At 37.0% G+C, this 27,908-nt stretch overlaps 1 long non-coding RNA gene across 4 annotated transcripts; it reads right to left on the reverse strand.

Moving 5' to 3' along the window:
• LOC116518777 lies at positions 1–27,908 on the reverse strand. Of its 4 annotated transcripts, XR_004256582.1 has the most exons (6): positions 27,597–27,908; positions 26,687–26,796; positions 26,246–26,352; positions 9,672–9,884; positions 3,815–3,897; positions 1,828–2,718 (listed from the first exon to the last, which is right to left on the reverse strand). It is a non-coding gene; the product is annotated as an uncharacterized LOC116518777 (long non-coding RNA). The 4 variants fall into 4 exon arrangements; XR_004256580.1 differs by lacking the exon at positions 1,828–2,718 and adding an exon at positions 1–1,805 and having other exon boundaries at positions 26,687–27,908; XR_004256579.1 differs by having other exon boundaries at positions 1,829–2,718; positions 26,687–27,908.

Here is a 27,908-nt window from a genome sequence, read left to right on the forward strand (position 1 = left end):
GCTGACTCTGTCATCGCTTAGAGAGGGCTGTAAAGCACTGTGAAGCAGTCTAAGTGCTAATGCTATTGCTGTAATTTAATAAACCACAGTTAAATAAACCATGACTAATAGAAAAGAATATTTGTAGATGAGGATTGAATTGTTGGGTCCTTAATGTTATCTGAGAGCATAGTTATTTTCTTACAGATATTTCATTATACAACTTTACTCAACTAAGTAACAATTTCAATGATAACCATGGTACCGATGCTAAAAGAATAAATATATTCACTTTTTTTCTGTTACCCATACATCATTACACACTTGTTCAGCCCTTGATTTAATAGAAAGCATTTCCCATGGTGGTTCTTTAGGACAAGAAATATTTCCTTCCAATACAAAATAAATCTTTCACTTTTACATCCTAGGAATTTCTAAAAATTGTTATCAAAATATAATATGTAACAGTATATTGTTTATACTATACTATTTATTTGCAACCAGGCCTAATTCTGAGGTACCCTGATGATGAATCATTTTAACTATGTTTACATTTAACTTACTATAACTGAAATAAAATTTAGTTTTTGTCCTGGCCTGACCCACTATTTTTTTTAAGTGTCCTTGGCATCCCACTCAAAAGTCAAATATAACTCTCAGTCCAGAAAAACAGTACATCTTCTGTTTGGCTTTGCAAAGTCATGAATAGGTTATATAAAACATCACAGCAATCTAAGACAAAATGTGATTGTGACCATGCATGTAGCATTTGCCCAGAACACCCTAAATCCAAGCAATTTTTCCTGGGATCATGCAGCAGTTGGAGAAGATAGCTGGGTGGACCCAGGAAAAGATGCAGGTGTTTTAAGGTGTTTCTGGCAGGTGCATTCATGACATATCTTTGGATCTGGACCACTTCCTTGCCCTAGTGAACTGTCTCATGATGCCTCACAGCCTAAGTTGTTCATGCAGGACAGGTTATTGTTTTTAGCTTCTCAGATGTCACACATAGAGTAACGTTATCACTACCACCTCTTAGATGATAGAAAAATTAGCTGTGTAAAGTTTGTTTGAATAATTCAAATTCAGTTTAATTTTCACTAAGTGATCTGTTCCCAATTAGAAAACAGTACTTCACAGGGCTCTGCAGAGATTTCTGTTCCTTTACTTCTTTTATAAATTATTCTAATCAAATGTGTTTTAAAGCATGATAGATCATTTGTTCATGAAGATAATAATTCATCTAAAGTGAATGATCTTGAACCCATGCCGAAGGCAATTTCGCTTCCAATTGTCCTGCATAAAAAGTGATGTAAGTCTTGATATGAAAAGTTAGAGTACTTCCTCTGTACTATTATTTTCTTTCTGGAAAAATTATTCTTAAATTGCAGCACAATCTCTGACATCTTAAAATGAAGCAGCTATTGCTGCTGGATTCTTGGCAAATGATAAAAATAATTTGCAGGGCACCTTCACTTAGATACATCATTTCCCTTCTTCTGTCATTCTCCCATTTGCCTGCCAAAATAGCTTTTTGAAATTGTAATCTGTTCAACTATAAGCATACAAGAACTTTGAACAACAAAAAGAGAAAGTAGATGATCCATATTTCACATTAAACCATGCTGTATCTTAACCATGGATTTTTGATAAAACCACAGTTGACGGGAAATGCACTAAGCCAGTTTGATCTAGTCTAGAAGTAAAGGCATCAGACTAGAAATCAGGAGATTGTGAGTTTTAGCCCCATTTTAGGCATGAAAGGCAGCTGGGCGTCTTTGGGCCAGTCATTCTCTCTCAATCCAACCCACTTCACGGGGTTGTTGCTGTAGGAAAAATAGAAAGAGGGATGACTAATGTGTATGTTTTCCACCTTGAGTTACTTAAAATAATAAAGGAATAAAAATCAAATAATAGGTAAAAATAATATCTAATCTGAGGAGGAAAAAACTGAATATTCCTAAAAATGTATCATGTTTTTGTATTTTTAATTTCTCTCTCTCTCTCTAGAATGTTGATCTTGTAAAAGAAGGTCAGTAGCTTTTATTCCATTTTGTATTTTATTATGTTTATTTTTACATTTTATTGACATATCAATTTTCACTGACCAAGATTTAATCTAAGTGGCTATTTTAAACATTTTACATATTTTTAGCTAAGCTTCGAAAGAAGTGGGCGACAACAACCAAAAAGAATACCAACAAAATGAAGATTTAAAGGGGGAAAGTGGGGGAGATTTAAAGAGAGGGAGGAAGAGCCCTGAGGGGCAGATGATCTCCAGAGACTCAAGCAACTTAAGATACCGGCTTTATTGCAGCCTAAAGCTTTGATAAGTGAGCCATAACCCTTAAACTGTCTGTCGGTGATAATTATATCATCCACAGGTTGGATTGGGGAAGTGAAGAACTGCTTTATCTAGAGGATGGGCTGCAAATAGAGATGGCAGGGACTGTCATTGCCTGTATACCCTGCTGGGCGCCAGAGCTGAATTTGGTGGCTAAACATTGCTTATTGATCGATCAAACAGTTATTTTAATTTCTGATCAAAATATCTCCTGGTTCACACATAATACTAAGCAAAATCTGAGTAAATGTATTACTGCAATGTGAAAATCCAACCAGCCAAAAATAATTCAGAAGTACTAAATATTAAAAAATGGCTATGAATCAATTGATTTTTAAAAAGATACTTTCAGTTGGTCAACAGGTTATCAGGTTGCCGCTGACATAGGTTGGCTCCTATGGTTTGAAGTTAAGAGAAAATCAAACATTAATATAAAAAATTGAATTCATATAAGTCAATGTAACTTTACAAAATAATGTAAATTGAACATTATGCTTATTTCTGAAATATTTTGAATGATTTATCACCTGCTAGTTGAAAGTGAAAAATTGGAAAACCAAAGTGCCTGTTTTGTTGAATTTGTGATATTAAAAAGCTTGGAAAATACCTTTAGTTAGAAATTTTCATTTGAAAATTCTACAGTGAAGGCCAAATTTCTTTAAACTTGATTAACATGACTTTTTAAAAGTATTTTATTCTCTAATTCTCTAATGTCTATTAAAAACCACCATTTTCCCTAGAATATAGAAATGGCATTTCTCCTTAGGTTTTTATGTAACCCACCTCTGAATAAGCCATGATAGTTGTGCTCACATTCTGCTAAATTGTAAACCATGCCTACAGATCACAAATGGTTGTTCCACACATCGTGTTAAGCCAAAACCAAAAAAATTGCATTTTGGTGAAGCATATGAACTCAGATTTAAAAAGCATACTAAGTCATACTACGATCTGGTAGATATTAGTATAATTTGTGATTCTAGCCATTATGATTATTCAGTATACTACAATTGATAAATGTATTGGTGTGAATTGTGAGTCTAACCAGTTAATAGAGTGATATATCAATTTGGCCATTTCTGATTTATTCAAAGTGTGGTTAATTTTAGTCATGGAGTATGGAACTGTCCCCCAAATGCTGGTTTTCAATGGTGAGGGTGGACTCTTTCCCCCCAAAATGGCATTGTACTATTAGAGTAGAGGTGGTATTCAGCAGGTTCTGACCAGTTCTGAAGAAATTTTGAGTAGTTCGGAGAACCGGTAAATACCACCTCTGACTGGCCCTGTCCCCATCTATTCTCTGCCTCCCGAGTCCCAGATGATCAGGAGGAATAGGGATTTTGCAGTAACCTTCCCCTGCCATGGCCACCAAACCATGCCTCGTCCATCAAGCCACGCCCACAGAACCGGTAGTAAAAAAAAAAGTATTCCATCACTGCATCAGAGATCTGCAGGATAGCCTGAAAACAAGTAATAAGGAATAACAATTACCTCAATAAGTTGTTATGGAATCTCTTCCTACCCACTCAGTGTAGGAGAACAGTTTTGTCTTCCTGGAACTGGGTTATGATTTCCTGGAGATTAGAAAATAGACCTTGATAAGGAGGGACTTAGTTGGATGACACTGAAAAACAGTGAAAAGGGGATTTTTGCCAGAAGCCTCCACCTCACTAAAAATTCAAGCAGTGATCTGTCTCCCTCTTGTATAAATTTATACCTGGAGGCATTCTTCCTACATTTCACCTCTGTATAACTATTTATGATACCTGAATTTTACCAACAGCTTTGACAGTTTCTTAGTTTAGGAGAATGTATAGTTACAGCTCTAGACCGAGAATGTAAAATCTACTGTAGTGCATGGATAAAACACAGCTTTTCCTGCCCTAACAGATACTTGTAAGAGCTTAATATTTAAGCTTCCAATTTACATACGTTTTGGCTATTCATATAGAATGCTGCCTTTTGTGTGTAGTGTATGTAACCTTCCTACCCAAGCAGTCTCCATGTATGTAGAATGATTACCAAAGTGGGAGAAGTGGCAGTAGAAAATCTGCGTGATAACTAACCATTGTGCAATAGCACAATGCAGGCCTTTTTCCCCATTTATGGTGCTTTGGAAGTCCATTAAGAACCTGAGAGTTTTGCTGAGGAAGGGTTGGTGGATTTGGTGGTCCATCTGGCTATTACCTCTTGCTGCCTTTTGTTTCAGAGTCCTTATTCCTGCACATTATTCTTTATCCTTGGTGTTGGGGAAACAGATATGTGCAGTCTTGTCTCTATCCTCAGCCCAACCCAAATCTTTCTGATACCCTATACAAAGGGGAAACCTCTACTGAATGATGAAGACCAAGTAGAACCTCTCTTCTCTTTTATCCCCAAAGCTTCATACAATAAGGCACCTGTGTTAGATGTTTGCAGGTGCTGCACAAGATATTATTCTAACGAAAGCAAATAAAGTGGAATGATTACCTTCCATGATTTGGAAATTATACTTCTATTGATGCAGTCTAAAACTGCATTTATCTTTTATGCACTCAGATCACACATTTGGCTCTTATTCAGTTTGCAATCAATGACTATTCCAAAATATTTTCCACAAGCAAGATTACCAAGTCAGATACTCCTCATTCTATATCTGGGCTCTTGATTTGTCCCTATCTCTTGAGTGTTGCATTTATTTCAATTTCTTTCAGTCCAGTTTGCCAACCTATCATGCTTGTTTTCAATTCTGAGTTAGTAGATATTTGACCCGGTTTTCTATGATCTACAAATCTGATAAGCATTCATTCCAGCTATTCAATGAATAATTATGTAATATAAATATTGCAAAGTAAGGGACTTAATGTACTCTGGACCTCTCTCCAGTTTGAGGAGAATTCATTGAAAAACTCTCTTGAATTGTGATTTCTTTTGAGCCAGCTGTATAGCCACTTAATTGTCATGCCATCTAAATCACACTTTGCTTGCTAATAGGCATGTCATGAATCACTTTCTCAAATGCTTTGATGAACTCAAATTATATTATGTCTTCAATGTTCTCACAATTTATTAAAGCAGATACCCAAGCAAAAATAAGATAACATTAATTGATAAGATTTGTTCTTGACAAATCCATGCTGCCCTCTGCTAATTACTGTACTGCCATGAATTAAAGAGACACAGATTGATCTCTTTCTGATCTACTTTAGAATCTTTCCAGATATCCATGTCAGAGTGGCCTGTAGTTTGCTGCATCCCCCCCTCCACATTTTTTAAATAACCATTTCTTCCTGGCATGCGGTCACAGATATTACAGAAAGCTAGAGCCAGACCATCAGTTGTCTAGTACCTTAGGATACAGTTCATCTGAATCTGCAGATTTAAACTCATTCATAAATAATGTTCAAGCTTCATTCCTTCTCCTTCACCTCACTTTGCACAGTTACCTGATGGAACATATTTCTATTGGAAAAACTGAATAAAACAGAAGTCAATAAACTCTCCCTTTAGTTATCTATTAAACCATTTGCTGTCTTCACTGAACAATAATATACAGATTGTCATTTCATTTTCATAACTAAATAAGGTGTTGCTATGCTATTCCTAGCATCCTTCATTAATTTCAGCTTATTTTGAATTTTTATTTTTCTGACACTTATCCTAGATTTTCAGGCTACCTTCATTTTCCTTTTAATTTAGCCCTCTTTCCATTTCCTATGTATGCCTGTTTTTTTTTTTTTAGATTTTAACTAAGCTTTTCATGCAACCACAAATTCCTTCAACTGTCTTTATTTTTCTGTTACTGAAATTGGTTGCAATTACTGTGTGCTTTTAGTATACAGTATGTATTTTCTTTCTTTAGGAACTCTGACTCCTTTTTTTGCTTTGATTATATTTATTTCAGAGTTTCTTAAAACCTCTATTTCGAAGTCCAAGTCATGCATTTATTTACGTTTCCTTAAAATCAAGAATTCCAGCATTTCATTTTCCCCTATAAAGTCCCTGCTATTTTCACTTTCACAATTACTTGTCACTTGATCCTCAAGCGTCTTCCACTCTTCTTTGACAACGAAAAGGATCAGCATAAAAGCCAGGAATGTCCTGGCACAATCCTGCTTTAATTCTTTTCCAGATACTTGGAGTAAAGTTTCCCATCATTATAACTTCATGTCTTTTAAAAAGAACTGCATTTTTTTTTTCTTAGTAGATTGGCAACAATCGACAGTCATAACAGCCATTGCTGTTATTTGTTCTTCTATTTATTTTAATCCAGATGTTCTCAGTAGCACTGCCAGATTCATTCTAGGGATTTCCAAGCAGGAATGGAAACAGTTAACATACAGTCTTCCCTTTCTCTTGTGTTTCTTTTGAAAATGTCCATCTTCTAGTCATAGCTCTCAAACTTCTTTACAGTATCTCTCTTCTATTTGTATTAAATTGTATTTTCTGTACAAGGGACTCAAGCTCAGTTTGCTTATTTCCCATGCTTATTTCTTTTTAGGTGGTTCAAGGCGCCTCATTTGAGCAATACTCCCACTTTCTACAGCGCTCAGGTTTTTATCTTTAAAAATAAATAAGCCATCCCTGATTTATCTAAAGAACAGTTAATCTCTGTGGGCCATGATAAAGCCAAAATAGTATATATCAAAGAAAAGAAGACATAGAATTACAAACTGAAATTAGCTCCATAACTGGTAACTCCAGAATGCTCACCATTACCATAAATACCTGTGAATTATCTGAGTCCATTGACTCTTCCCAGCCTAAGGAAAGAACTATTCAGAGCTTGACATACAGGTAGTCCTTGACTTATGGCCATAGTTGAACCTGCAATTTTGGTCATAATTCATGGCAGTTGTTAAGCTGGTCACCAATGACTGCAGCCATTTTTACAAGCTTTTCTGTGGCAGTCATAAAATGAATACAGTAGGCATAAAGTGAACATAGAGGTCCTGAAATCCAGTTTGCCATAGGTCAGTTTTTGTCAGAAACCTGAAAGAAATGCCACTTTCTGCCAAAAATGTTGTAAATCACAGCAAACCACGTGATCACAGCAAATGGATGTTAATGCAGGCTGGTTGCCAAGCATCCAAAATGTAACCGTGTGACGGGGTACAGCCATCAGAATTTTGTCCCTTTTCTAGAGTCCATTGTAACTAACAGTTGCTAAGTGACTGACTTTAAGTCGAGGATTACCAGTAATGTATAACTTTATGCCCTTGTTTATGACAGATATAAGAAACATCTACAAATGAAAGACTATAGATAGTAATCAACCTTCCTAATCAAACTTGCCATTCTTCAGCCAGATACAATTTTTCCAGTTCATCTTGTGCCAGAAATCCATGATCTAACTAGCTCATGTTAGTTAGCTCATGGATTGCTGGCACAAGATGAACTCATCTAACTAAGGTCTAAGAAACCAAATTTCTTGTACCAACACTAACTTACCGTATTTTTTGGAGTATAAGATGCACCTTTTTCCCTCAAAAAAGAGGGTGAAAATCTGGGTGCCACCTATACACTGAATACAGCATTTTTGGCCTCCCGAAACCCAGCCCTGCACATCCAATTTTTCGCAAAAATGGATGCACAGAGAGTTTGGGAGGCCTGCAAAGTGCTCCTGGGGGCTGGGAACGGGCAAAAACGAGCAAAAAATGGACTTGTTTTTTGTGAAAACAGGCCCATTTAAAAAAAAAAAAAACAAGGTATGCAAAGAGTTTAGGAGGCCTGTAGGGTGCTCTTGGGACTGGGGAAGGCAAAAACGAATGCAAATGGGCCTGTTTTTCACAAAAACAGGGCAGTTTTTGCCTTCCCAAGTCCCCACGAACACTGCGCAGCCCTTCCAAACTCTCTACACGCCCTGTATTTTTGAAAAAAATGAGCCCATTTTCGTGAAAAACGCACCATTTTTGCTCATTTTTGCCCTCCCCAGTCCCCAGGAGCACACTACAGGCCTCCCAAACTCTCTGCATACCCAATTTTTGCTAAAAATGGGCCTGTTTTTCGCTTCAGAAATCCCCCATGCATTGCATTTTTGCCCTTCCCTTCCCCCCAGGAGCACTTTGTAGGCTTCTCAAACTCTCTGCATTCTTCCTTTTCACAAAAAAACAGGATGTGCAGAGGGTTTGGGAGGCCTGCAGGGTGGTCTTGGGGGTCAGGAAGGGCAAAAACTTTTTAAAAAATACCTCTTCAAAATCTTGGTGCTTCTTATACTCTGGTGTGTCTTATAGTCTAAAAAATACAGTAATTCCAGCTTATTATCTAAGCCTTAACCCTGACTGCTCTTTAGAAGGCCAGATCCTGAAGATGAAACTTAAACACTTTGGCCACCTAATGAGAAGGAAGGACTCATTGGAGAAGAGCCTAATGTGGGAAAGATTGAGGGCAAAAGAAGAAAGGGACGATAGAGAACGACGTGGCTGGATGGAATCACTGAAGCAGTAAGTATGAGCTTAAATGGACTCCAGAGGTAGAGGACAGGAAGGCCTGGGGGAACGTTGTCCATGGGGTCTCAATGGGTTGGATACGACTTCATGACTAACAACAACATTAACTAAGCCACAATTGGTGGGGGTAACAAAATAACTTAACAACTATATGATTTTAGCCTCTTTCTGGAATGTTTCTCCTGGAATAATAAAACTTCATATATTTTGTCATACTGAGATTTGTTTACCTGGGAACAGTATTTCTTTATTTAGAAACAATCTTACAATTTGTGCACAAGTTCTGAAAATAAATTGGATATAATATTAACACCTTTTAGTTGGGACTCTTCGGGCTTAAGGAGATCAATACCAAAGTAGAGGTCACTTTTTTTTTTCTTTTTTGCAAATGGGATTTTTTGTCTCCAATTCTCTTTGCTTGAAAATTCCATTCCTATTTATATAGAGGCAGCATTCAATAAAAACGCTAATATTACATGCCATAAACCAAGATGAGAAACAACTAGAGAACACCACAGAAATGGTGAGCTCAGTGGTTATTTAACTTATAATAACATCATTGTTTTTGAAACTTCTTGCAAGAGGAAAAAGTTTACTTTTGCATATTGCTCATTAGATATATAGTACTCATTTCCTATAACATATGTTGTTGCTATGTCATTTTTATTCAAATATCTTTCAGTTCCACATCTAACAGAGAACCACCTGTTAGATGTGGTATGAATAAATGGATTGGTAAATGTTGCAATTAGTGTTGGCATTGGGGTTTTTTCTCTCTCCTCCTTCCCTATTCTCAGGTTGACTATGGCAAACACCTGGAATTTGCTATGGTTCCTTCACTCGTGCCTTTGCTAGTCTCCACTCATACAGTTTCCCCAGTTACATCCAACCTCTGTTTACCTAATTGCATCATTGCTTACCTGATCTGACATTTCCCAGTATTTATTCTCCTTGTGTACTAGAGCGGCAGTGGGGGTGGGGGGAATGTATGTGATACAGGAATCAATTGTAAACTGAATCCAATCTTGATCAGTCAACAGGACTAGAGGTTAGTCTTCCAAGCTTCTGGACTCATGTGAAGCCCATCCTCAAGGAACCTCTCTCTACCAGGATGCAGAGAATAGTATTTCCAGCTTCAGGAGAGAATGTAAAATCATTTCAATTCTTCACACTCTCAGGAAATAAGAAAAGAAAAGAACCTGCATGTTATTTCACAAAAGTTGTAAAGAGTCTCTGGTTGCATAGTTTTGGGCAGGAATCTATCCCATGTATCTGCAGGTTGTTATTGTGGATAAATTATGAATCCAATTTCTGCCTGCACAATTACTATAGTAGATGGAATTTTGAGGGACCACATTGCCTAGTTCAGCTTCCTTTCTAACCAAAAGTTGACATGGAAGACATATGCAAAATAGTTGTGTAGCAGCAGCTCCTCTAACCCTTCAACTTATACTGATCTAACAAGTTGAATAATATTTATGGCTTTTGTGGGACAGCATAGAAGATTATGGTCTTGTTTTTACAATCTTCTTAGTTTTTGAGACATTAGTGAAAACTAGGATGCTCTCAAAATGAAACTAGGTTTTTTATATTATACTATTGAATTACTGAAAAAAATAAAGATGTTTATATTAATAAGTTTGTGTACAGTAAATTCACAATGGAACTGTGTGCAGTCAAACCCTATACACATTAATTTGAAATTGTGCCTTACTATAAAATTCAATTTCACTACAGGGCTAAAACCCAAGGAAACTGGGGACTGCAGAGCAAGTTTGTTGAGGCCCAGTTGTAACATACCTTACTGCCATCTTTAATCTGGTAAGCAGCAGAACTTAGCATAGCTGCCAAAATAATAAAAGATTTTCCCCAAGAAAAGGTATTTGACCCCTCCACTAATGACAAAGAATATATCTCAATCGCAAAACTGTTCATTTAAAATATTGTATAATAATAATACTTTAAGAATACAGCATAAATAAGGATTTTAATTGAACAGATTTTACACTTTTGTTTTATTTATTTTTTGTAATAGGTATAAATCTTCTGATTTTTGTATAAGCCAAAAGGCTATTTTTACTTTTAGCAACAAAACAAACTAATGGAGTCTCTGTGTGTGTGTCTATGTGTGTTAAATATTATATTGCTACTTAAATTTGTTTCTCGTTAATATGCATATGATTAGGTTTCCATGTCACATTATACTATGGCTTAAATTATGGTTTATTACATAAAACCGCATACAATGTGCTTACCTATAAACCATAAACCTGCTCCAGGTGTCCTCCTATGTTATGGTTCAGATGTGGTCCTGGAACTTTACTATCTTGTCAGCATTAGGCAAAGATGTTTTGATTTTCTCAGGCCTTTTAATATATTTGTATGTTGATTTTAAGGAACTTAAAGGAACTTCTTTGTCTTCATTGTTTAATTGTTTATTTTAATTAATAGTATTTCACTGTGTGTGTGTGTGTGTGTGTGTGTTTGTGTGTATATAGATCAATTGTTAGTTAACATTTTTATATGTGGTTTTAATTATTGTAAGTTTTTGAGGGAAGGAGGCAGTGGTGGGATTCAATTTTTTTTACTACCGGTTCTGTGGGCATGGCTTGGTGGGCGTGGCAGGGGAAAGATACTGTAAAATCTTCATTCCTTCAGTACTCCAGAGGAAGGATACTGTAAAGGGAAGGAGGGAGTGAGGAAGGGACTGCACAATGTTATATTATTATCTTCAGTGTCCCAGACAATATCAGGCCTCCCTTTACATAATGACAGTGAGTGGATTGTATCCAAATTTCCAGGCTACTTTAAAATTTTTATTTTAAGGAGAGTGATAAAAGAACTTAATTTATTAAAAATATTACCCCAGATAACTGTTATTTGCCAACAACAACCCTTAGCTGTATATTTCTGAATGTTCTTGGGGATGCTAAACTAGGTATGGTAGGTATTAATCATGATTTCTCAATCCCAGTGGGCCAAACTAAAATCAGTAAATTACTTTTGTGAGGCCAAACAATCTAAAGAAAGGGGAATCTATCTTTACCAGGCTTTTGTTGAAGGTTGGAATATATCATCATGATTGATATATCAACAATAAAAACAGACCTCGATAATGAGAAAGTGCTTCTTTAAAAAAATGAGAAAATTTAAAATGTTCTACAGAATCAAGACCATATATTAGGATGTATATGTAAAATGTTATTTAGATATTATTTATTTTATTTTGTTACATTATTTAGCTACCCTCTCCAGAGGGAAGAATTATGGAACAAATCTGTAACATTTACTCCAAATTGCAACTTAAAAGAAAACTGGTATATAAAGTTTTATAAGGTGCTATACAATCCTATCATTAATTGCCAAGATAGACAATTTATATAGTAATAAATGTTGGAACTGCCATAAGACAGAGGGAGAATTTTTACCATATGTGGCAGACATGTAAAAATTTTCAAAAGTTTTGGAACAAAATACATTTTAAAAATTAAATTTAACATGAAGCCACTTTTTTTCTTAACTAGATGTTTTAACATAAAATACTAAGAAACAAATCTCAGGAAAGCTGCTGCTTTGGTCTGTGAAACTCTAGGGGAAAAGTGGCATATACATCTAGCTCATAAAACAAAAGCAGTGATCAAATTTAAAAGTCTAGGTGTAATCAATGAGAAAGCTATTTCCTCTGTAGTCACACAGTACCTTGCCTAGTAAACCTCTGCATAACCAAAGTAGTATTTATTTATTTATTTATTTCCTAATTTATATCCCACTTCTTCGTCCTTTTTCCTATTTTTCCCATAACAACCAATGAAGTGAATTAAGTTGAAATAATGAATCTCATCAACACTAATAATGTTTCCTTTCCAAGAAAAAAACATTCAGCTTCATGAAAGAAGCTGCTAATAAACTCTCTAGCACAGCTCCAAACCTGGTGACTTCCAGATATGTGTGGGGTTATAATTGTCAAAATGCCTAGCCAGCACAATTGATCAATTTCCCTCAGAGGGAAAATAAAAACATTTTCCAGAAATGACATAGCATCTTTATCTCCTTTTCCCCAATATACAATGACTTTGCCTTCTTTTTTTTAAAGGACAAACTCTGGCAGATAAGCTTCCATTGAGATGATTACTTTTTCCACCAAACAGAAAGCAATTTCTACAAGCCTGCCTTTTTGACATTTCTAGTTCTCCTCATATAAAAAAGACACATATTTTGTAACACCTGGAGAGACGTATTCTGCACTTTTCACACTTGATAACTTTAAAATGTATGGACTTCAGTACTGGCTGGGGAATTATGGGAGCCTGCCTGCCTGCCTGCCTACCTGCCTGCATCTATCTATCTATCTATCTATCTATCATCTATCTATCTATCTATCTATCTATCTATCTATCTATCTATCTATCTATCTATCTATCATCTCTCTCTATCTCTATCTCATTTATCTATATCATCTCTCTCTCTCTTATCTATCTCTATCATCTCTCTCTGTCTCTCGTTATCTATCTATCTATCTATCTATCATCTATCTATCTATCTATCTATCTATCTATCTATCTATCTATCTATCTATCTATCTATCTATCTATCTCTATCATCTATCTGCCTTGAGTAAATCAAAACATATTGCTTGCACTTGTGCCAGAAGCACGAAGGTACTTCTGGTTTGGAAGGATTATCTGATGACATCACATCACCCTTGCCCAGGGCACACCCAGTTGGGAGCTCCTTTCATGTCTCCTGCAGCAGCTGGATGGAAATTCAACCCCACTGCATGGAAGCACCCAGGTCTCAAACATGGGCTTGCTAATCTCCATCCTAGTGTCCTAACCACCCCAGCCCACCATGCTCCTTACCAAAATATATAAAGAAGGCAGGATACAAAATCTAACAATAATAGGGCAGGATAATACAGATATGTACAATTCTCCTAAGTAAAGATTCACAAACATTGAAAGGAAGTAAAGTTCCTGTTCCATATGTAGTAATATTTTATAGAATGAGCAAGGAAACCAACTTTTGACCACCTTGCTAATTCACTCAAAAGAGCAGCTATAGAGAGCTAGGAGGTAATTAATTTGTATTAAGCACGCTTGAATATGAGCCCTAAATGTAATTAAGAACTCAATAGAAGCCACTCATTTAGGCTTCTTGAGTGGACTCTAGGGAGAAAGTAATCCAGGCTTCTCAGCTGGCAAAGGCCATTGGCAGCTGTACAAAGTATTGCTTTTGGGGGAGAATGGCCTATTGTTCCATCACAATTTAAATTATACAAATGAATATATGATTAGATGTGTGTTATCAGACTGATGATCTATTCCAGTCACTTGTGCAATAGCCCCAAATACGTAGTCCTTCTTAATGATGAGCCGGCCATGTCACAAATTATAAATAATTTATCATATTAATTTATTAAATTATTAAGAAATCATACATTTTATTTCACCCTAACCTATCTTATAAACAAGTGAAAAAATTGAAGGAAAGCATGGGGGGGAAAAAACCAGGAGAGAGCCCTATGTACATTATCTTGAGCTCCTGAAATGAAAGATGGATAGAACACAAACAAACAATTCTTAAATAATATGAGATGTCCCAACACCTGGATAAAGCAACATTTCCTGAAATTTGGCCTTTTACATGTGTGGAAACTATCAATCCCAGCATGTTTCTGGAAATAGTCCCAACGGATCTGGAGGATACTCATGTAGGTAATGATGGGTCATGGAGGATAGAAATCTAGTTATTTGTGTTCCTTTTTTTGCAACAAGAGCCGAGGTGGCGCAGTGGTTAGGGTGCAGTACTGCGGGCCACTTCAGCTGACTGTTATCTGCAGTTCAGCGGTTCTAATCTCACCGGCTCAAGGTTAACTCAGCCTTCCATCCTTCCGAGGTGGGTGAAATGAGGACCCAGACTGTGGGGGCGATATGCTGACTCTGTAAACCGCTTAGAGAGGGCTGAAAGCCCTATGAAGCGGTATATAAGTCTAACTGCTATTGCTATTGCTAACATATGTTTATCTACAACCTATTTCCAGGATATTCCAAATACCAATAGATCAAATATTTCAGACTGTGATACAATGAGGAACTTATTTTTTATAATTTTGAAAAAATAAAAAAGAACAATGACTATGGAGCTGAGGGACAAGGGGGGATCTGTTTTTATTCAAACATAAATAAGCTGAATGTAAAAGTATTAGTTATACAACTTTTATTTCTCAGGAAAGACTTTTTCTCTTAGATCAGTTGCTCAACCTCTTCCAAGGAATAAGAAAACCAGGCCTTCTATGATGTGCAAACAGCTGACCAGAAAGAAGAAACTACTAGTTCAGCCTGATTTGCATCTGAACTAGAAAGATAGGAAACTTCCTTGAGTTCTCAGAACCTACCCCCCCCCCCCTTAACTATTTGGACCTAAGGATGCTTCTCCATTTCTTTGCCATGCATCTGTTTCTTAATAGAGCTTATTTATTTCTATGTCAGCTGTGGTTTCATCTCAAAATGAACTTTAACCATTTTCCCTTCTGAAAGATAAGACTATGCAGGTGTGTTGGTTCCTCATTAGGAGAAACTAGCATATTACCAGCATGCAACTTCTGTTAGCCTGCCCTCCAACATCACAGATGTTAAGCTGACATGTCTTCCTAAGATGCTATTATTTGATATGTGTTCTCAAAAAACAGAGATGGTGTCTTGATGGCTTTCCCTTTCCTATTATTTGGAATTTGCACCAACGTAAAAGAAGTATGTGAACAGGAACCCTAATCCTGCCTTTTCAGTTTCTGATCCCAAAAGCACTGATCTTTGCGTTTCAAAAATCAGTTCAAACTGTTTGGGAAGAACTGGTAATAGAAGTTGTGACTATGGAAGGACCTTTTCCTGGCAACATTGTAAGATAAATTATAAACTTCAAAGATATGTAATTTTGTTACACTTACATAAAGTAGCTTTGTTTTGGGCAATTCCTTGTAAAGTGCTGAATCAAATTTGTTGAAGCTTATAATCAATGTTAAAGCCATGTTCAGATGAACTGTAGTTTCTTAGTATGATATGTGATTCCAGCTGTAATGTTGGCAATTTTCATTTTATTCTATTTGATTTAGTTTTGCTGGTTATGTTATTATAATAATAATTACACCACCAAATTATTATAATCATTATAATATTAGAAGGTTTCATCCTAGCATGTTGTATGACAGGGTCCCCAACTTCCAGTCCGTGGCCTGGTGCCGGTCTGCAGCCTGTTGGGAACTGGGCACTGTAAGTGGCATGCGAAGCTCCATTTGCACAGGTGGCGGGCATACGTGCGTGAGATGTTTAAAGTTATTTTTCTTTTAAGTTCTACAGAGAGGGATGATGGATGTCATTGCCAAAAAAGGGAATTCAGGTAGTCCTTGACTTACAACCGTAATGGATTGTGATGGTTGTAGGACAGGTCACCCATTCGATTTTACAACTCAGTATTGTGGTCATTAAGCAAAGGTAGCAGTCATAAAGCACACGTAGTCATAAAGTGGTTGCTGTGGTCATTAAATAAACAATGGTTTGCTATGGGCCAGTTTTGCCAAAAATAGGAAGTAAATGTTGGTTTTCAGCAAAACTGTTGCAAAACATGATCACATGACTCTGGGACAATGCAAACTGCCATAAATGCAGGCTGGTTGTTAAGCACCTAACATGCAGTCCCATGACTGTGGAGACAGAGCGCAGGGGGAGGAGACAGTTCTCAGGAGTTTGGAACTAAGTCAACCTTCACAGGATTGTACATTGCTAAGTGACCAGTCCCTATAAGCTTAAAATGTGCTTTGAGATGGAAATGCTTTGCCATAACAGAACAGAAATTACCCAAAATACCCACATAGACACACACAATGTTTTCAGCCAGCTTGTGGCTTATTTTTAGCTATGTGATTGGGGGATTGCAAGCACATGATTATTTTAACAGACTATTGCTTCAGCTCAGTCACACACTTCATAGATAGCTGGATGCTTACAATAGATAGTAGGTGATTCCCCAGGGAGTGAGATCTGAAAATCAGGGTGAGAAAAAGTAATATGATGTAGTCACTTGAAGTATTCATTAAATAGAGTTCTTTATGAAATGGAAAGGAAACGTTGTTATGACTTTTTTCCTTCAGATTTATTTCAAAAACTGCCCAGGTTCAAATGTAATGGGAAAAATGAGTGTTTTCTACTCTCAATGAAACCTCTTTTTTTTTTCAGAAAAAAATGAGCACATTCAGAGAGAGCTGTTTCCTCTTTTAGTGTACAGATCTACTTATAGCTTTCTGGATTTACTGGATGTAGCAACTATATTTAATTGGAGCTTTTTACAACTTGTAAAAAGTAAATGACCTGCCTGTTTTGACCAGAAGTAACTTGCACCACCTGATAGCACAAGTTTAATATGAGTATAGTTGGTTAAGTGAATTCTGTGTCATTATGAACTACGTTCTGAAATTCAACAATGTTTGTTTTAGCATGAAATAAACTTGACTTTCTACAATAATTTTTTTCTTTTTCATCCCAAAATCTATGTAAGATATACAGTACATCCCTCTGAAAAGCACAGTGATTCAGTCTCTAATTTAAAAATGAATACTATTATATAATACTGTATAAGTACTATTGTGTAATAGACTTGAATCGTTGTGCACTTAAACTGTATAATTATGTTTTTAACTTGAATTTTTCTGTAATAAGCTCTATTCTTAACTATGGGTTATCTTTAAACCTGGACATTCTTAACTTGGAGACTTGCTCTAGTTACAGGCTGAGTTAACATAGTATGCTAAGCTAAAGCTAACCTACCTTTTTGCTTGTCCAGTGTATGAACTTAATAATTAGCTGTGATTGTATAACATGGTACAATATAAGACAATTCTCTGAGAATCATGTTATTACTTATTTTTCCATTAGCTCCTAAATCCAAAATGGAATCAGAAAATCAGTCTGGAGATTTTTAGTTAAATTCTGAACTCTGAAATACTTTGTTGATTATTACATTCTTGCTTTTAGCTTTAGATATTTCAGGTCTCATATTATATGAGGTGCAAATTTGAATCTTATTGTGACTTAAGGAGCATTATTCTAGAGCAGTTATAGTGAATACTCAAGCCCTATTAATGCCCATTGCCGAGTTCTGCTTCATCCACACAACCACTTTGCTTCCTAAAGCCAGGAGGAACCACAATGCCATAAAGCTTCTGCTCCTGTATTTGTGCCGTTGTTTACCTGGAACAGATCTAGGTTGTGTGTTTAACACACAACAGTCTAAGGGCTGTGATTCTTTCAGCTGAAATTCCAGGGATACTTTTCATGAGAATTGAGCTTCCAACTGGGTCACACAACACTCTTGTTATTCCACACATTGCAATTTTTCAGTTGGTTGGTCAACTGTTCATCTTTCTGTAGGTGCCCACCAAAAGTTAGCAGGACTTTTAGGCTGCCATCTAGTGGTCCTATGAATTTATAAAGTTGCTGGACAACCCTTTTTAGAGCTGAAATTTGAGAAAGGGATTTATGGTATCTGTGGGGTAGGTGCTAAAACTGTTATTTATATGTTGAGCTTCTAGGTCACCCAATTCCAAAGAGATTCTAGGCAGCTTCACCAGATATATAAAAACATACAAAAAGAAGCAATATGCAAGGGACCACAAGATCTCCAACCACATAGTTCCCAACTCTAGGGTGACTGTGCTATAACCTATCCAACATCTAAGAGGGGGAAAAAAAACAAGTTCTCCTCAGGGTGCATCAGCTTTGGGTGGACAATTAAGTGCAAGCTGTGGTATACACAATCCTCTAGAAACACTTAGCATGGACTCTCCTTGTGCTATAGCAAGGAAACTGTATGGATACATGTTTTTTAAAGGTACCAAAAAGCAACTCCGCTTTTATGATATGAAAATCAACTGTATCTGCAATGAAATTGAGATAAAAGCATGCTAAAGAGTCACGTACTCACATATTATCTGATTTTTTTTCTCATACAAGGTATTTTTCTTCCCAAAATTGCAGGCCAGCTTCAATGGATGCATTGCCAGAACATGCTAAACTAGAAATACAGTTTGTGTGTCATTCAGACCAGAAGCTTTTTTATCTAACATTCAGTTAGATAAACAATTCATATTATTTGGGCTTCTTATGATACTAGACTTGATAGGGAAGAATATTCTAGAATTAATATTAAAACATAACATCCGGAGGCTAAAACGGCTCCCAAGTAAGCCCTTGCAACCAATCACACTATTTCTTCCACACATTTGAAAATCTCTGCCATCCATTGTGACTCCCACTTTTAATGAGCCATTGAAAAATATATTTATTTACTTCTGTCCCTAGATAGTATATCATTTAATTAAACAACAAAAACTACGTTTCAGCCATGTAGGGATGGATAGGATTATTAACTAAGGTGGTGGGCCTTGGATAAGCAGACCAATGGATGACCTCTTTACTCATGGTTTGTACAAGATTAGCTTTGATATGCTGAATAAACATATTCACGTAGATATGCAGTAAGGAAGGTGATTGATGGAGGGAAGCAACCCTGACTTTTTCACTGATAGATTTATCGGTGCAGAGCGTAGCAATTTTATCTCTCATCCATTCTTTAAAAACTGTAAATAGAAAAGATTTAAAGGTTTTACCAAATGAGGTGGACAACCCCTATGTTCTACCATACCATTTTTCTCAATAGATTCTCCCCACTCCCAATAATTTTCTCCAAGTATTTAAGTTGGGCTTGAGAATTTTAGGGGAAATAAAGGATTTAAAATAATCAGAGTGGCGTTTACAGTACAAAATCTTAGGAATGGAAAAGGGGACCAGTATTTTCCTTCTGCCTGCATGCTCCTACCACTCCTTCATAATTATTGCAAGGTAAAAATTAGGATCAGTACTTATTAGCCATTTATCATATCAAGTCATAAAATACTTCTTTATTGAATACATATGTTTAAGTTCAAGAGGGTGTATGTGGTGGTTCCTCTTAATTTTATCTCCACAATTGCAATTTTTAAGTAGTGTCTACCAGGGAACTCTGTAAAGAGGAGACTTTAACCTCTCCTTAGTCTGGAAGGGGTCAAACTCACGGCCCCCGGGGCCAAATACGTCACATGCTGACTATGCCCACTCCCAGTTTAGCAAAGGGGTGGGGGAAAGCTCCAACACATCACGTGACAACATGAGTTTGACCCTCCTGCCTTGGTCCATGTCTACTCTTAACATCACTTAAAAAAGGACACAATTGCCTTGCCAAATGCCACTTTCTTTCCCAGTAACTAGCACTACCTCCCTATTCTATATTGCTCTTAGCTTTGTGGGGGAATTTTTAAAATAAATGCTACCTTTTCCTAAAAAGCCTAATTTCTCCTGCTTTTAAATTTTGCCTAAACTTGGCTTGACCTATGCCTGACTGCTTCCAGTGCACCTCTGCTGCAAAAGGAGAAGGCATCCTATTCATGCCAATCAAGCTCTTTTACCTGCTATAGAAATGTCTTCATGACTCACTTGTTTCATTTTCTGGTTGGCTCACCCCTTTTGTGATTATGATTCGATTACATCTATCTGTCGAAGAAATGAATATAAATCACCATTGGACTTTGTGCTATTTTAAAGGAAAAGAGAAATCTGGTCCTTACTTCCTCATGACTAAACGGTCTTCATAAGCAGCTGCACATCTAGTACTTCAGGTTTTCTTTTGAACAGATTCACTCTTCCCCTTTTAACCTGATCTCCAAGGAAATCCCTTACCCAGCGCTCCTAGCAGGATCTTTCTATTAAAACTATTGAGCCCCCCCACTGCCTCAAGTTGGTAATCCCTTGTGAGGTATGGTTAAAGAGTAATTCTGGACTCTGTGAAATACAATTAAATATAATCACCAAGACATACCCTCTGCCTTACCCATTTCTTAAATACCATACTCCTTCTCAAAGTGGGCTCTTTTAGTGCAATTCCAGTTAAGCTGCTTTAAACACTTCACAACTAATGAGGTTCTTAAACACTTCATGTTACTTTTGGTTCTAAAGCTTTAAAGCTAAAGGCGTTTATAAAGACAACTGGTTTTTGAAGGTGCTTTTGTACCCCACAGAAAATATCACAGCTACTGACATTTGCAATTGTTAGAAAAGAGCATCTGTTGATCCTCAAACAACATGCTTCCTAGCATTTTTTCTTGAATTAATTCACAATATTTTTGCAAATAAAAATTAAGGTTTTCTGAAAAATACTATTCCACATTTGATTTTTCAGAACTTTCCATCATCTCAGCTGGAGAACTGTTGACAGGGATGTAGGTAAAACAAAGTAAACAAATAAATGAACTTTACAGACCTGAAACAGCAATAATTTGAATTATATTTTCATGCAACAGAAAGGCTACTTGCACAGAGAGTTGCATGGTGTAATTCATAAATTACAACATATATAACACTGCACTGGCTTGTAAACTTTCAAAGGTAACCAACTCAGAGTAATACAGAAGATAAGGGTTAGCTGCTCAGCCATAAATTGATTTTCTTCATACACTCTGGCTGATAGCTTTCTTCTGTGTTTTCATTCAGTAGGACAGGATTATAATTACAAATATATCCTAATTAAACCAATAAATATGGATTTTTACTAGATTTGTAAATACTTTCCTTGGTTAAACTGTGTTGCATTTTGAGGGTTTTATTATTAATTATGCAATTATTATAACTGCAGTGGACAGAGTTCAAAAGAGTAGCATTCAAATCATGCAGCCATGAAACTAGGGAGGATGAATAAGTAAGATTCTGTACTATGATAGAAATGCTGTTTTGTTTCCTAGCCAAATTCATTCAATATTTCCATTCCAAGCAATTGACTGGGGAAATCAGATGCTAGTACATCACCTTGCGGAGAGCAGTGGGTGAGGACAGCTTGTAACATAGTTATATGAGGTAGGTTTTCAATGCTTGAAAGTAACAAAAGACTAAAAAAATTGCAGCACATAAAGCTTAAAATACGCAGTCTTTTGAATTTGGCATTGATAAGACGAAGGAAATCTATCTCTGCATCAGAAGCTCTATCTTTGGAAAGGAAATGCCATTTTAAAAGTACCACTGCACTGTTACCTTGTGACTGAAGGAGAGACCTGTGACTTACTAAATGAGATTCTTGGCTTGTCTCAGATTTTGCTTCAGGGATCTGATCACAACAGAGTTTGATTGCTCACTATAGAACTTTTCAGCAATTTAAATGAGTTTAACTTATAAAATATAGGCACTGTAATCTGATTAATTTAGTCATCACTGATACTTACCATACAGATAGGATTAGCCATTTGTTATATACTGTATTTTTCGGAGTATGACGCACCTTTTTTCCTCAAAAAAGAGGCTGAAAATCTGGGTGCGTCTTATACACCAAATACATCATTTTTTGCCTCCTGAAGCCCCGCCCCTTCACCAAAATGGCCGTGCATACCCTTATGGAGGGTTTCAGAGAGCTCCTGGGGGCTGGGGAGGGCAGAAACAAGTGGAAAATGGGCCGTTTTTTGCCCCCCCCCAGCTCCCAGCAGCACTCTATAAGCCTCCATAAGGCTATGGATGCAATTTTTTTGACAAAAAATGGGCCCATTTTCACAAAAAACAGGTCGTATTTTGCTCGTTTTTGCCCCCTCCGAGCACTCTGCAAGCCCCCCCTGGCTATTCATGCTTTTGGGGGGGGGACAGGCCCATTTTCATGAAAAATGGGCCGATTTTGGGAGGTTTGCAGAATGCAAAAACTTTTTTTTTCTTTTTGGATAGCTCTTTAACTGATTGATGAGAATTACATTGATCAAGTGCTGTGCCAGCAGAAACACATACCTACCTACTGTATTTCTCTCTATTTCTCTCTCTCTATCCCTCTACCTACCTACACACTCTCTCTCTTTCTCCCTACCTACCCACTGTATTTCCCTCTCACTATTGCTCTCTCTCTATCCCTTTATCTACCTACCTAACTACTCTCCCTCCCTCCCCATCTACTGTATTTCTCTCTCCCTCTCCCTCCCTCCCTCCCTACCTACACACACTCTCTCCCTATCTACCTACTGTATTTCTCTCTCTCTGTTTCTCTCTCTTTCCCTTTCTCTACCTACCTACCTACTCTCTCTCTTTCTCCCTACCTATCTACTGTATTTCTCTCTATTTCTCTCTATACCTCTACCTATGAACCTACCTACTCTCTCTCTTTCTCCCTATCTACTGTATTTCTCTCTATCTTTCTATTTCTCTCTCTCTATCCCTCCACCCACCTACCTACCTACACACTCTCTATCTCTCTCTATTTCTCTCTATATATATCCCTTTATTTACCTACCTACTTAACTACTCCCTCTCCCTATCACCTACTGTATTTCTCTCTCTTTCTCTCCCTCTCTATCCCTCTACCTACCTACTTTTTTAAAAAATTGCCTCTTCAAAACCTTTGTACGTCTTATACTCCAGTGCGTCTTATACTCTGAAAGATATGGTACTTCAGGGGTCTCCAATCTTGGCAACTTTAAGACTTTCAATTCCCAGAATTCCTGGCTGGGAAGTCTTAAAAGTTGCCAAGGTTGGAGATCCCTGATATAGTTTGTTCCTATGTCTCACTTTAACCAGGAAAAAGATACAGATCCCACCCCCCTCTCATGAGTACCTTTGTTTCCAATGGAAAGTGAGAAAATGAGAAATTGAAGGAATTGTAACTAGGAGTAATAGTTAAAATGGAGTTTGGTGCCTGTCTGGACAGTCCTGGACAGTATTCTGTTAATGTCTGGATTCACATATTGTTCAACCATGATTTATACATTATCTACAGTTGGCTGGAATAATACATCACACTAATAATCAACAAACCATACTATGAGTGAGGGAAGATTTTGGATTTTCCTTACCCAATGCTAAATTCTTCCTTACCCAATGCTAATTTTTGCATAGAAATCCACAGGCTCCATTCATCTCTATTGGCAGGCAAGGGGTGAAAATATTTGGCAGAAATGAAACTATTGTCCATTTCTCAAGTGAAATGTGACTGTCAAAATAGTGTTTTGCATACTTCAAAGTATTTTAGTGAGTGATAAGATCTGCTTATTTGAAGTGTGTGCGAAGTTAGCCAGTGTTAAGCCAACATGAACTATATTTGTTGAGGCAGAAAATTGGTTAATGGAAAAGGAGCCCTCCTGCATGGGACCAGCCCTACTTCTATGTCACACAATGATTAATTGCATGCATGTGGGAAGCTTACAATTAGACTACTGTTGCTTCACAGAAGCTGATGTTTAAGACATGCTCCCTCCTTAATACATGATCTAAGATGAATCAGGGATTCATTCCATTATTCCCACAAAGAGCTATACTTACATGAGAAAGCATTAAGTATATTTTTCCTATTGGGAGGAAAAGGCATTTTCAAAAGCAGTAGGAGTTATTGCTATAATGCTGTAGTGTCCCAGTCTCCAGCAGCACTGACTCAAAAGAAAAAGCCATCGGGAGGGCACTAAGTTGAGGAAGACTGATCTTAGTCCCATTTTCCCAGCCTTTTTCCAATATCCTTAACAATAATTTTTAAATAAAAATTAAAAATTATGAGTTACAGTATTACTTCAGGTCACTGAAGTCTTTTAAACGCAGCATGTCTATTTCCTGTTGTATATAAGAATACATACCCAGATGCCGTTCACTAATCCATAAACAAGAAAGAGTAATTAAATTTGATGGCTTTTTAAGTTGAAAGATCTATTGTGTCTCAATTTTTTCCTTGACTGAAATTAGAAATAGCTTTATTCTCGCTTTTTCCTAGATATATAATTTCCCCAAACAGTTAATAGATGACTTGCAGGAAAAAAAAATCTAATAACCTGTCAACTTTAGGTGATAAATACAATGGACAAAGGCTAAATATTAGCCAGAGAGAAAAGACAAGAGAGTAGCAGACAAAAAACTTCCAAATAGATGTCAGTTCCTGTAAATGATTTTGAAATGCAATTGTTAATTCTTTAACAATAAACTAAAGAATATTTTTTTTGAAAGTGCTTTGTGCAATCTGGTCTAATCCACCAATAACATATTTCTCAGAAAAATGCTTATTTTAACTATTTGAAGACAACATAAATAATATGTTGTCTGTTGTATTCAGCTTCAGAACTCATGATTGTTTTCAGTTTACAGAATTCAAAGAATACAACCAAAATGGGAAGATATGAATCCAGAATGCCCCAAAATACAAAAACAAGTTTTGTAATTATTTTATGAAAGCTTAGTTCTTTCTTGAACTGATATCAATTTCAAGTTTTAGAAGCAGAGATCCTAAGATCTATATGGAAGTTAGTTCTACTGGAATTGTTAATTAAGTATAAACAAATGGGAAATGAATATATGCATGCTTGAGTCCAAAATGTTATATCACCTTGAAGGCATAATGTTTCTGCCTAAACAACACATACTAACCAAGTACTCCATTACGAAAATAACATCCCAACCACCCATAAAAGGAGTTAAGAATATAAGATGAGTACAAAGGCACTGCAGCAATCCAGAACACCAGAAAAAGGAAGAAACAAAACGGATGGCCACACATCTTTATCAAAAAACATCTGATAACTTAACACATTACAGCATCCTAGAACTGAGATCATTCTAAATCAAGCTAAATTCACTAACACTAGGGAATTCCTGGAAACTTGGCATTCAGACAAATTAGCCATCAACAGATACATAGAGATAAACTACCTTTACAAACCAGTCAAAAGACACTAAAAAAGCTAAGAAGGAAATAAAAAGACCAGAACACGTCCTTTCCAGCAGCCTACACTCAGATAAGCAGGGATAAACTCCAGATAAACAATCAAGCAGATAACAATAGCTTTGAAACAAGTCTGACACCTTTCTGAAGAGGTTTTTTTTGCCGTAGTCACAACAGGCAGAAATTGGTATCCAGGGTAGAGGCTTAATTATATATACACACACACATCTATATTTCTCAAATATATGTTAATAGCAATAGCAATAGCAATAGCAGTAGACTTATATACCGCTTCATAGGCCTTTCAGGCCTCTCTAAGCGGTTTACAGAGAGTCAGCATATTGCCCCCAACAATCTGGGTCCTCATTTTACCCACCTCGGAAGGATGGAAGGCTGAGTCAACCCTGAGCCGGTGAGATTTGAACCGCTGAACTGCTGATCTAGCAGTAGCCTGCAGTGCTGCATTTAACCACTGCGCCACCTTGGCTCTTAACAGAGCATTTGAACCAAATTTAAAATGTTTTTACAGTCAAGACACACTGGTTTGATTACGATGTTAATAAAACATTGTTGCTCCAAAACCCAATTGTACTGGTATTCTGCAGTTATTGTATAACAATTTGGGATGCCAGGTTTTGGGGCTTGTTTGTTTGTTTCATTTTAAATAAACCTACATCCTTTCCCATGAGTTAACTCATTAAAACCCAATTAAATTCCCACATTTAATGAATTAAATTATTCTACTACACACCTGTTCATCAGTTCTTTTAGTTGTATTTGCCTAAAGATGTATAGTTCAATGCTTCCCTTTATTATTTTCACTTCAGTTTCAGTGACTGCCAATAGGCACAATCTTGTCTGGCAGAGCAGATCAAAGTCGTAATATATTTGCAAAACAAAACCAACAACAAAAAGAAAGAAGGTTGTTACAGACACCTGTCACAATAATCAGTATTCTTAAATGAACTGTTTTAAATAATACATTGTGTTCCTCTTCTAAGCACAGTATATAAAAATGAATTGCTGTTTGCATGAAGGTAAGTAAGACAAGGCCACTCAGAAAACTACATGTTTTGAAGTGATGGTCTCCTGAGTATACACATCTTGTGAGTTTTTACTAGGTAAGACAGTCAGTCTGTTCTCTTGAGTGAAACTACAAGCCTTTCACAGTGAAAAAGGTCAATCTACTCACAAAATTCAACCGAGCTTCCCTAAGGAACCATTCGGAAACAACTGGACTCTCACCAAAATCTTTTCCGTACAAGTCATAAGCAATGGCTGAAGTCATGTAGGATGTTGAGCCTAAATTAAAGAAACCATGTTATTGTTTCATCTAGTATGGTAATTCCGGCATTGACTCTGGAGCTACCCCCAAATCTAGTGCAAAATGCTGTTGTTCATTTGAAATGTCAGAACCAGCGTAACTACCGAGTTCACACAACACCCTAGTAGTCCCTAATGTGATTAAATGTATATATATTTGGGCGTTGAGGGTAATACGACTGCAGCCAGTTTGGTTTATCCAATACCCATTGTATCTTAATAGAGTATGAATGTATCTCTGACATCATATATACCAAATCCAAATCTAGAAACATTTAGCAGACCTTCTATGTGGCTTTCTTACCACCTGAGGGTGTAGTGTGGGTGGTTTGTAATCAAGGAAACTTTTCAGTCAGCATCTAAGATAGTCTACTGCAGATCTGCTTGTTACTTACAGTATTTTTTCTGACATCAAGAAAAGGATGGGTCTCTTCTCTTCCCTCACCCCTCCATTAAAAAAAAGATGTACAACAATGTAGATGAAGGAGTATTTCAGTGTATTAAATTTATTTTATGACATTTTCTTATAAACTGTCCTAATAACCTCTAAGAAAGGCAAGAACGGCACCTTTCTAATAATCAATAGCAAGCAGAATTTGACTGATCTTATTTTCCTCAGCCCGATTTTCACTGTCGGTGCATTGACCTTCGTACGAAGTGACGGTGTTCGTACCGCGCACTCTCCTTTTAAAACCGAACCACGATTTCCTGAGTTAACCCAGTTGCTTAAATTTGCATTACGTTCCAAAAACAAACTAGCCGGGCCCTGAACAACCCACCCAGACATCAACGAACCGGACCCAGCCCTTTTTTCCCCCGCCAGCCACAGTAGCGCATCCTGAGGCCAAAACGATTGCAGACCCCCACAAACCGGCTTAGGCAACGGGAGCAAGCTCATAAGTCGCAGCCCGAGCGCGGCTTTTGGAGCAAGTTCCCGTTCCGTTTTCGAGAACAATCGAAACCCACAATCGCTCGGGAAACGGCGGGAGGCTCTGAATAGCTTAGAGTAAGCGCATCCGGAGGAGGCGGGCCAGAACCGCGGGGCCCTCCCGCCCTTCCCGAGGGACGGCACTGTAGCGGTCCGACCGAGC

The sequence above is a fragment of the Thamnophis elegans genome, chromosome 1, assembly GCF_009769535.1.
Source record: "Thamnophis elegans isolate rThaEle1 chromosome 1, rThaEle1.pri, whole genome shotgun sequence".
Classification (NCBI taxonomy): domain Eukaryota; kingdom Metazoa; phylum Chordata; class Lepidosauria; order Squamata; family Colubridae; genus Thamnophis; species Thamnophis elegans.